The sequence below is a fragment of the Artemia sp. Qi Xiang Cuo genome, chromosome 6 (genome assembly GCF_049724085.1).
Source record: "Artemia sp. Qi Xiang Cuo chromosome 6, ASM4972408v1, whole genome shotgun sequence".
Classification (NCBI taxonomy): Eukaryota; Metazoa; Arthropoda; class Branchiopoda; order Anostraca; family Artemiidae; genus Artemia; species Artemia sp. Qi Xiang Cuo.
This window is the reverse complement of record NC_142799.1, coordinates 33,382,243-33,393,977: the sequence shown is the minus strand read 5'-3', so window position 1 is coordinate 33,393,977 and position 11,735 is coordinate 33,382,243. Positions and strand designations below refer to the sequence as shown.

General features: G+C 35.8%; 1 protein-coding gene across 1 annotated transcript in view; it reads right to left on the bottom strand.

The window, feature by feature from the left end:
• LOC148951143 (ceramide-1-phosphate transfer protein) overlaps window positions 1-11,735 on the bottom strand; it is a 123,756-nt gene that overhangs the window by 4,521 nt on the left and 107,500 nt on the right. The gene's annotated exons all lie outside the window — the stretch shown is intronic.

The following is an 11,735-nucleotide window of genomic DNA, read 5'->3' as shown; positions in this document are numbered from 1 at the left end:
CCCGAATTTTCGGGATTTCCCCGAAAATCTATGTGTCTCCCGAATTTTTTGTTTTCGCCGAATCGCCGAAATTTCCCTGAAAATCACCCAATCATGGTGTAACCCCTAGCAAAAATTATTTTAAATACCATAATTTATAATTACTCTTGTTCGTTAATTTTCGTCTTCTTTGTTGCTTTGCGTAAGAACCAGACTGATATAATTTAAGCATAGACGTTTCTTCATATGTTCACAAAAGTATCATTTTCCTGAATTTATTTTAAACCATTTCGACTTGAATGCTATAACATTTTCACATTTACATCATTCGTGGTCAAGACAATCTTGACAAGATTTGTCAAGAATTAAACTTGAAGTTGTTTAACGAAAGTACGAAACGCTCAGTTGAAAGTTGGAATTTGGGTTTCGAAATTGAACTTCTAGAGAAGAAGAATTGTTTTAAAAGACGAATCGTAAGTTTAGTTTTTGTTTTCTTTTGCTATTTTTGGATGTGGACATACTGTATTAATGTTTAATAACTAATGATTAAAAACAGGATACATTAAAGGAATTGATCTTTTTGCCAGGAATTCTTACCGTTTTAATTTTGGTTACATTGGGTGTGTACAAATTGGTGTCCTGTGCTTACATCCCCCCCGGTGATTATCCCCCTGGAAATGCCCCCAGAAAATACCCCTCCCCGAAAAATACACCACTCACTCAAGTTTACGCTGTATAAAACTCGAGAACAAACCGGTTTCTTCGTCAGTTTCTTTCAGCTTAGCACGAGACAAGACAAAGACAAGTGACAGAATAGATGGGAAATATATAATTTGGGTTCTATATTTGCACATAAGGGAGGGGGGTAAAGTATTTTTGACAGTTCAGAAAACAATTCTTACTTCATAATATGCAGAATGACACATTTTCCATGCAGACCCGCTTTAATTTACCCCCCCCTCCCCCTAATGTGCAAATATATAGCCCGAATTTGTTTCTAAAGCAACGAAGAAACCGGTGTATTCTCGAGTTTTACACCTCGTAAACTTGAGTGAGTGGCGTATAAGATACAAGTGCCGGAATTATTTATAGAGAGAGAGCTGGATTTCCCGGTATTATTTAAAAACAATCAGAAATTAAATAGAAAAATAAGTTTTTTCAACTGAAAGTAAGAATTATCATCAAAACTTAAAATGACCAGGAATTATTACGGATATGAAAGAGTTGCCCCTTTCCACAAGACCTTGCTCTTTACACAAACGTTTTGACTTTTTGTCCTCATTCTTTAAGAACGATTCCTGAAACACAATGGCCGTTTAATTAGATTAATAAGCTTTGCTTTATAATTGTTGAAAAAACAACTTTATTTAAAAAAAACTTTAACGTAAAGAGCAAGGTCTTGAGGAGGAGGCAACCCCTTTCATATATGTAATAATTTCAGTTCGTATTAAGGTTTCATGTTGCTCCTTACTTTCAGATGAAGAACTTGTTGTTTTTATCTAATTACTTACAGATAGTATTTGTTAATGGGAAACATAAGTTTTTTAAAGAAAAGTAAAAGCCTCATCAAACCAAAAATGAGCAGAAAGAACGTTAAATCATCTTGAAAGTAAAAACTATGGAGTCTAATAGAAAAAAAAATAAAACAAATACAAGATGTTTTCTTATATGAAAAAGACTATGTCAACAAAAAATGAACGGAAATTAATATAAAAACTTTTTCAACAAATAAAGAAGTTTTAAGACTATAAGGAATAAATATCAGAATATTTATATCAAGCTGACAATACATGGTTATCTGTTCTTTTTAAGTAAAGTGCAAATTATGTTCTGGTTTGAAGAAGACAAGGGTGTTGTCAGACATACTGCTTTTAATTTTTGCTCGTTTTGAGTATGACTAGGCTATCTATTGTAATTTCTATTAGTTTTAGGTTTCGTTTATTGATTAATGGTGATTTGTGGTAGTTTTACATTTGGAAGATAAGAAAAACTAACTCGCAGAATTCGACAACGCTTTTGTCCATAAAATTTAGACAATAAGAATTTGTTGGTTCCCAAAGCCAACTATCTTTTCAAAGAATGGCTAAAACTTAATTTTTTTTGGTGCCATATATTTTACCTTAATTTTGATGACTGTTCGCCTACATTTTTCTCTTCTTAAATTTTTTTCTAATTTGGCACCCGCTACTGCCAAAAATTGCAGAAGTTCATATGGAAGTCTTTTTAGCACAAATGGATTTGCATTTTTTTTTCTAATTTTTTTTTTAGATACATCTGTTGTTTAAATTGCTCTTTTTCCCGTTCCTTAGCACATTTCAACGAAACTAAAAAAAACTGAAATAAAAGTCTTAAATTTGGAAACCTTATTTTCCAAGGGGGGGGGGTATTTCCCAGGGGGCAGATCTATTTTTCGGGGGGGGGGGTATAATTGTATTTTTTCTTAAGAACTATCGCTAAATACAATCTACTTACCGTGAAAATTTCACCGTGAAAATTTCACCGTGAAAAATGAGTCTCTTTTTTATGGGATTCTCATTATGAGACTGCAATAGGTACTATATTTGGAACATTGACGGCCGCAGGGGTGGTGGGAGGGATGGGGGTTAATATAGTAATATAGTAATATTAGTTAATATAGTAATAATTAGGTAACCAAAAAGAAAGGAAATCATAGTAAAAACAAAAAATGAAAAAAATGTATGTTCCGAGGGGGTATTTTCCACAGGGGGGGGGGGTTTCTGTGGGTTTTTTTTCGCGGGGGCGTATTTGCCGTTTTTTCCACGGGGGATTTTCTGGGGGCGGGAGGGGGGGGATGTAAACACCTAGTACCTTGGAATCAGCATGAAAAAACAATAATTAATCAATTGTCCTAAAAATTCCCTTTTTAATTTAAGTTTAAATTTACTGTTTTAATTTAGTTCCTGTTTGTTTTAAGTCTTAATGTTGCCCTTTACTTATAAGTTGAATTTTGCCTATTTAACTATCTAGAAACTGCAAAAAATATTTGTTTTGTTTTTAAATATTATTAATGAATTACTGAGATTAATGACTTAATTAAAAATTGCTACTGGTATTTACAGTTCACACGTGTTCACTATAAAAGAACTATAGTATTTTCTCGGTTAGATGCTTGTTATCTGTTTTAATTCGAGGCTGAAAGTCACTGGCTGTATCCGCTAAAATGGCAAATTTTCACGCAGATGATTTTGTTTTGGATAGCGATCTTTCAGATTCGAACGAAGGAAAAGCTATAGCCTTATCTAACAATAGACACAACTCTCAGCCAGATATTATTTCCCCGGAGGGCAGTTATGATGAGCTAGAAATTTCTTTAAACGATGATAGTGACTCCTCGCTTGCAAATGGCTCACTCGTGTCTAACAGTTCGAAAACGAAAAAATATTTTGAGAAAAGTGACAAATATTTTCAGAAATACTTAAAATCCTGGGAAACTGAAGAAATGTTCAAAGGCTGGCTCACAAAGAAACCAAGTAGTGATTCGGCAATTTGCTTATGGTGCAATGCTGAACTAAGCTGCAAAAAAGGAAGGAATGATTTGACGAAGCATTCTATGTCGAAAACCCACAAGAAAAATGCAGTCATTCCGAAAAATAATGCATGTATAATTAGTAATTTTACAAGTGTCGACAACGCAGCGTCGGTTCTAGAAACCGAGGCTAGAATTACTTCGTTTCTAGTTCAACATAACCTTCCGTTCTCACTTGCTGACTCCCTCGTTCCGTTCCTGCAAAACTTACCTCATCAAAACTTTTTGAGTAAAGTTAGACTAGGGAAACAGAAAGTCGCTAACGTAGTGAGACAGGGCCTTGGATCATACTTTAAGAAAAAATTGCTGAACGAGTTGAACAAAAGGACACTTTCCATAATAATAGATGAAACAACAGATGTGGGCAAAGCCAAGCAATTGGCCATCTGTGTTTCATTTTACAGCGATAGTCTTGACACTGAAGTTGATCTTCTTGATTTTGTTGAGTTTTCCGAGACGTCCTTGAAAAAAACGATGTCCCGATACGAAATTGGGTTGGTTTCTGTTCTGACACCTCAAATTCAATGATGGGGTGTAATAATTCTGTGGCAAAACTGATCAGTCACAATTACCCATGGGTTGTAGTTGTCAAGCGTAGTTGCCACCCCATCCATCTGTGCGCGTCATACGCTTGTAAAAAGCTGCCAAAAACTCTTGAACACTTATGTCGCCAGGTGTATAATCACTTTTCAATGAGCGTGAAATGGATCACAGTTTTGAAAGAATTCCAAGTTTTTTCAAATACTCCAATCCACAAAATTGTAGCCCCTGGACAAACTCGTTGGCTGTCCCTCCACACTTGCGTGTGAAGAATACTTGAGCAGTGGAACGCCCTACCTTTGTATTTCACCAGCTATAACTTTGACGACTCTACTCATACAAACGAACTTGTCCTCAGCGGGTTTAAAAAACCCTTTTATGAAAGTACTTATAATGTTTGTTGACTATGCTATTGGCCTAATGAACGATTTCAATATTCTGTTTTAGTCGCAATCACCTATTTTCCATAGACTAAAGTCAGAAACGGAAAAGCTTATTGCAACGCTTGCCATAAAATTCATGCACGGTGCCTACGTCCGAAACTGCACAAATGTACTCTTTCTTGACTTGACGGAAGAGACCCAATATCTAGAAGTTCAGATGGTTTATCTAAGATATTCAGCACATGACGAACTGACATCCATAGTGAGTTCGAATCTGGATATCTCGCAGATGGAAGTTAAGAAGCTATGTTACAGCTAGGGAATTTTACTAAGAGGCTATACTTCAAATACAAAACCGCTTTTCTTTTGATTCTGATGCCTACGAGTACATAAGAATGCTCGAGCCTGTCAATGCCCGAAATTTGAATCCTGCCAGCCTAGCTGATTTTCTGAGATCACGGGGATTGCCGTCATGGAATAAGGCTTTAATTGATAGAGAGTGGCGGGAACAAAGCACAGTTTTGTTGAAAGATATTGACACTGACATGGAGACTCTTGAAGAACATTGGAAACTTATTTTCAAAAATACCTACCCTTCCTGAAAACCGATGTTCGAAAATCTAAGAAAAGTTTTGGAATTCATGCATTCATTACCATTCTCAAAAGTGACGGCAGAACGCTTGTTTAGTGTTCTCAGTGATGTGAAAACAGAAATACGAAACTCTTTATCAAATATTTGAGTGGAATCCATGTTTCAAACCAAAATGGGAATGAAGCGATTGGATGCGAATTCCTTCTCTATTATCGTGAATTTAGAAATGGCAAAAATGTTGTCAAGTATTAAGGCTCATGCGACTGCTGAAAAAGCAGCTACGATTACCTCTAGATCTCCAATTTAATAGTAAGCCAATTTTATCAAACTTCTAACTTTTCTAGTTGTTTATCGTTTCTTAATTCGCTCATTTCTATTTTGGTTTCGGCACACCAAAAACAAAATACTTTGAAGTGATTTCCATTACTTTATTTCATGTGATAAAAAACCAAATAACTGATTATTTTATCTCTATTCACCATTAAATTTTTTATCTAAATATGGCAGTCATCAAACAGTTCATAGTAACAAACTATAAGCAAGGAGAAACACGGCTCAATAGTAACCGAAATTTTAAAAAACAACAGATATATCAACAGGATTATTATGTTGTTACCAAATATATAAGATTCATTAAGTTCAGTTTCACTCTTCAAAAACTACGAGCCCGAGAAAATTTGCATAATTTTTGAAAAAAGGGGAAAACACTCCCCAAGAATCTTTTCATCGCTATCATTTGAAGAAAAATGTCCTCTTGAAGACTTAGGGAAGGAACAGGCTATCTTTACTTTTAAACCGCTAGTTGCATTCCCCCCCCCCATCAGGTGAAAGAGCGAACTCACATGTGGTCCCAGGATTAGGGCATCTAGACTACTAGATATTGTGTGATTAATTAATTCAGAATAAAGGCGTCCGTAAGCTCAGCAATAAAAGATCGCCGAACTTTCAGTTCACTAGCCAGTTTTGCAGAAACCAGCTTTGTCTTGTTCTCAACTTTGATGCGTTTATAACGTTATTGGGAATATAATTTGTATCAACTTTATTTGGTTATAACAGCGTAATAAAATAAATTAAGAGCAGGACTCCTTACTTTTTTTTGGCTCAGAAACAACGTTAAAAAAACACTAGCAAGTGGAACAAGAAGAATAAATTATCTTTTTATAATAAACTGAAACATTAAATGAACAACAATCTTAACGGTGAAAGCATCTCAACTTTGATCAAATTAATAAACAAATGTGATCCAATTAATGGTCCAACCTCACCTTTGGCTCTATTTTGATGACCCCTTTCGACAAAGAAACTTGATTTCCTTTTAAACTAACAGGACAAAAATTCGGAACAGAATCATCAGAATTTTCAGACATCTTTAAAACACATTTAGGCTAGTAGAGACTGCCCTTAACATACTAACTATACAAGACCACACACCCTTAATATACAGGACGAACAACTGGACGAACAAGATCACAGCCAATCAGGGACCTAAAATCTGTCGACGAACCAGACCACATCCTCTTTCTAAGCCAATCAAAGAGCCAGAAATACTAGGTAAGTGACATCAGACCAGATTTCTGGGAAATTGATTAGTTTGAATTATATGTAATTTCTGTTATATTATTTAAAAAAAAAAAAAAAAAATATCAAAAAAACTTTAACAGAAAATAACACCATCATATTCAGCGTATCAGAGAACACAACTGTAGAGGGTTAAAGCACCTATCTCCAAAAATATGGACTTTCTCAGAAAATGTTTTTTTTTTCATGTGGATGGCAACTATGCCCCCTTCCACACCCTATTCTCCCCAAAATTGTTTGCTTAAAAATGTAGAGCTACCTTGGCCATTTTGTTCAGCATAGTTGAGAGACCAAATAACTTCGCCTTCGGAGTTAATTTGATATCCCAAAGCCCCTGGGGAAAGGTCTTGAAAATATAAAATTTGCCCATTGTTTATGTATAATATATGTTATTAAGAAGTAGGCATACTTTTGTCGTGTAAAGGATTGAATTTTCTGCTGGAGGATTTTCCATAGGGAGAACTTTCCATGGGGATGGAGGTTTCCGAGGGATAAAACTTTGAGGGGAAATTACACTGTGGAATTTGCCAGAATTCCTAAACAAAATTCTTCTTATTTGTTTTGACTTTCTCTTTGTCGACCCAATCTTACGCTTGGAGATGTAACCTAACGAAAACTAGGTACCTTTTTTTTGCCCCTTCAACCCCAAAAAACTAACGTTTAAACATTTTTCACGGAGTGAGCAATACCTCACAAGGCAGCGGAAACCGGTTTTTAATTAGGATTTCATTAGCTTCTAAATGTGGTTTTTCGCGTGTTTACTGGATTCTTAACAAGTACCCCGGTTTTTTTCAGCGGGAGGATTTTCCGGAGGGGGGGGGGGTAAAAACCTAAAACCTTAGAATCACTATGAAAAAACAATAATGTTTCAATTGTCGTCAAAATTCCCTTTTTAATTTAATTTAAATTTACTTGTTTAGTTTAGTTCTTGTTTGTTTTAAGTTTTAATGTTGCTCCATACTTATAGGTTGAATTTTGTCTGTTTAACTTACCTATCTAGAAACCGCAAACAATATTTGCTTTTAATTATTATTAATGAATTAGTGAGATTAATGACGTGATGAAAAACTGCTACTGGTATTTACAGTTCACTATTTTTTCTTAGACAATTTTGAAGTTTTCGCCGCTATATCAGCAATAAGCGTTTTCAGCTATGGTTTTCAATCTCATGCTCTGGCTCTAAAACTTACTCTGTAAAAGACTTCATTTACTACGCGGATCCAAGCCCTACTTGAACCTGAAAACGAAGCTAAAACCGATTTTGGCCCCCAAGTTTTCGCAATAAAATTCCATTTTGTTTTTTCCCCGAAAATTCCCCGAATCTCGAAGACTTGTCCCCGAGAAATCCCCGAATTTTTTAGACTTGTCCCCGAATTTTAAGATTCGAGAGTGGAAGCCCTGGTTAAACTCTTTCTTCCTCTCGCTTCCCCTCCATAGATACCTCCCCAATAGTTGCGTTGACATGTGAAGAATCTTTCAAAGTCAAGGACAAATTGATGAGACTTTATTTTCAAGAAGATCTTCAAGAAAAAAAAGTCTTCATCGTCTAGTTTTCGAATAAAACCGTAAGGTACACATGTTGAGGTACTGATATATATTGTAGTATATATCAACAGCGCATGAAATATTGTATAACAGTGCAGATATTTTATTCTGTTTCATTATTAGTTTAAACAAAGGCTTTTTCAACTAAAATTAAGGAGCCAGTTTAAAACAAAAAGAAATCATCCCGCATGTGAGGGCGGCAGCCCCCTCCTCAATCGCTGGCTCTTTACGTTAAATTGTTTAAGTGTTTTAAAAACTTTTTTGTTCTAATTCAAGGGCTTTTGTGATTTAGCAGTCGTTCACAAAGAATTCGAACAAAAGTCAAACTTTAGCGTAAATAGCCAGGGGTTGATGAGAGGGCAGCCACCTCATATACGGAATAATTTATGTTCGTTTTCAGTTTTGATACTTCTCCTTATCTCCTGTTGAAAACTGTTTTTTATTTTATTTCTTATCGTTTTTCAAATGATGCCTAGGCCTAAGTAAGGCAAGATAAGGGTGACCGGCCCCATAAACTCTCATTTCTTGCTGGAAAAACTGTATGTATCAATAAATGTAAATTAATTGCTAGCAACCCCCATTTTCAGTTTTTGCTTAGGAACTAAAATACAGGATTGTAACTAAAACTTTGGATAAAATTTGAATATTTAGTCAAAATTTTCGATGAACTGTAGTTTTCCTGAATGAATCCTTAATGATATTTTTACTAAAGAATCTCTTGTGGACAGAAAGGTGGTACTAATCATAAGGACAGAAATGATACGTGACTTTTGATCTTCTACACGGCTGAAGCCATTGCGACCTCTGGAATAGGGTTCTCTAATGCTTAAATACATTTTATACACATGTTTTAATACATTGAAACATTGTATATAAACAGGAAAAAGAAATATTACCATTTAAAATAACTAAAAACAAAGCTCCTGGAAGCACTTGTCCCCCTCCTCCCAACAAAGAAATTTCCTGGCGAAGTTGATGATGCCTTGCTTCACGTTTTCACTTTTTTGCCGGCAGGCTTGTTAATTGAATGGTTTATACTACATAAAAACTTTGTCTCAATGGAAGGGGCACTATTACCCCCCCCCCCCCTGAGACCAATAATAATGCTATAGATAAAAAAAATTCTCTAGAATAAAGGGGGATTAGATATCCACCAACCCCCCCCCCTGTCCCCCAAAAATTCTATATTTATTTGAAGGCGCAGCGAGAGTTAAAAAATTAGGGCATTAAAATACACTCATTGTCGCATCTGCCCCCCCCCCCCTCGGCTACAAAGTGGCCCACCGCACATAATAGCTAATGCACAATTCCACATAACTGTTTATAATTTCGTGATGTATGAAGCAAATCAGTTTCGTTAAGAAAAACTTTAAAATAATTGTCATAAACATTTTTCCACAAAAAGAAGGATAGTGTCATCCCGCAGTACCCTTATTCACATTTAGTCAAAATGCAGAGAGATGAATGATTAATCACTACCCCCCCCCCCCCCACCCATCAATAAATATTTATCTGAAGGCTAATGGAGAGTTAGACAACTTGGGTATTGATATACACTATTTTTAGTCATCTAAATTCTACACAATGATCTACCGCCCCTCCTTCGTAACAGCTGATGCAATATTATGCGTCATTTAACTTAATTTCATTAAAAATCAACTGCATTAACTTTTTTAAATTAAGCATTAAGATAAATACCCACATTAACCATTTATCTTGTACTGATTACGTGGCTTTTCAGGAGCAAATACGCTACCATGCGACATTAGTTCCTCTGCAACTGGGAAGCTCAATTTATTTTTTTTTTTTTTTTTTTTTTTACGTCTACTTGCTATCTCAGAGTTTTCAAGTAATAGCAACTTGGTCCTCTTTGGGACAAAATTGTAGTTTGCTGTCATAAAATAGCAGAAAACGCCACTTTCCTGTAGTGCAATCAATTTGGTCACTTAAAAAGGACACTAGAACTTTTGATTTCCGTTGAAATGACCCCTCTCTCGATCTTCTGGGACCATTGCTTCGGTGCGATCACCTCTGGGGAAAAGCAAAGAACATAGAAACAAATAAATACGCATCCTTGATCTTTTTCAGGTGAAAAATGGAAAATTATAAATTCTTGGGTATAGGCCCTTGAAACCTCTTTTTTAATTAAGATGTCTTGAATTTTGGGGGTGTTTTCCCACTTTTCGAAAATCAGGCAAATTTTCTCAGGCTCGAAGGTCTTAATGGGTAACATTAAACTTAACAAATTGTATATTTGGAATCAGCGAAAAAAAACAATTCTTTTTATGTATCAAATGCTATCAAAAATCCTTCTTTTAGAAGTTTCGGCTACTATTGGCTCGATTTGCTCCTTACTTACACTTCGTTACAACAAGCTGTTTAATATTGCTTATGGCGTTAGTTTTTTTATGCCATCTATGCAGTTTAAACAAGATGGCTTAACGTTATATTGTTTTGATTCTGTTTGTCACTTTTAGACATCATATCAGAAATATTTTATACTTTACGGTCTTCTAATGCGCTCTCCGTTATTTCTAATGCGCTACAAAATTCACCCTATCAATCAAAGGACAAATATCTCACAAGCGTTCAATTAATCTCAGTAGAGTCTAATACATCTACTGAGGCGTAACTTTGACTTCATAGTAAATAAAATGAGGCAGACTTAGTAAGAAAAATGCCATCCATATTTTTTTTCAGGCACACAATACGGAATGGATGGCCGTAGAAAGTTGGGAGATTTCCATTCGTTAAAAATCAGAGACAACGCTAATATCTGCCCCCCTCCACCAGCCATTTCCTATGAAGGAGATGGTCTTACAAACTTCGGAGTGAGCATGTTCGATTTAAAAATGGAAGTTCTAGTGCTTTTAACAAAACAAAATTGATCAAAGGGTAACTAACCCTCTCGGTGCCCTTAATGGCTACCCGGTCCCCGGAAACAACCTAAGCCATCAAATAAAATTCTGATACAGCGATCTAATAACAATAAATCTAATAACAAAAATAGTCGAAAGACCTTTAAATATTCCTCCGGAAATGGCACGATCCCCAGAGATTCTAGAGTAAGGGCCCTCAAGAATATAAACAGCCAATTGTTTACAAATAGGTTTTATAATGGGAAAAGGGGGGCTTGTCCGATGTTGGGTGTGCGATTGGCACGAACCGTCAGGGAACGTTCTCTGAGTCAAAACGATCAAACATTTTCATGTGTGAGTTTGGAAAGGGGGTCTAGGAGCCTCAGAAATAAGCCAAAAACGTTTTCGTCCCTGATTACTTTGACCCTTAAAGCCGTTAGCCCTTGGGCACGAACCAAATGTGCAAAAAAAATTCCAGTACATGTTCCACCTCCCAAAGGAGGACCCAAAACCTTTTTCTTGATCAGCTCGAACTTATATCCTCAAGTTCTTGGGCTAAGGGAATCCCGACGCAAAAGAAGAGAAAAAGTGTTGGGTCCCCCAAAATCGTTGCCCTACAAAAGGTCAAAAACTTTCTCTAGTCATTTGCTATGCAGGGGCGGTTATAAAAACTTGTGATAGGGCTCATTCAATCGGAAATTGAAAATTCTAGT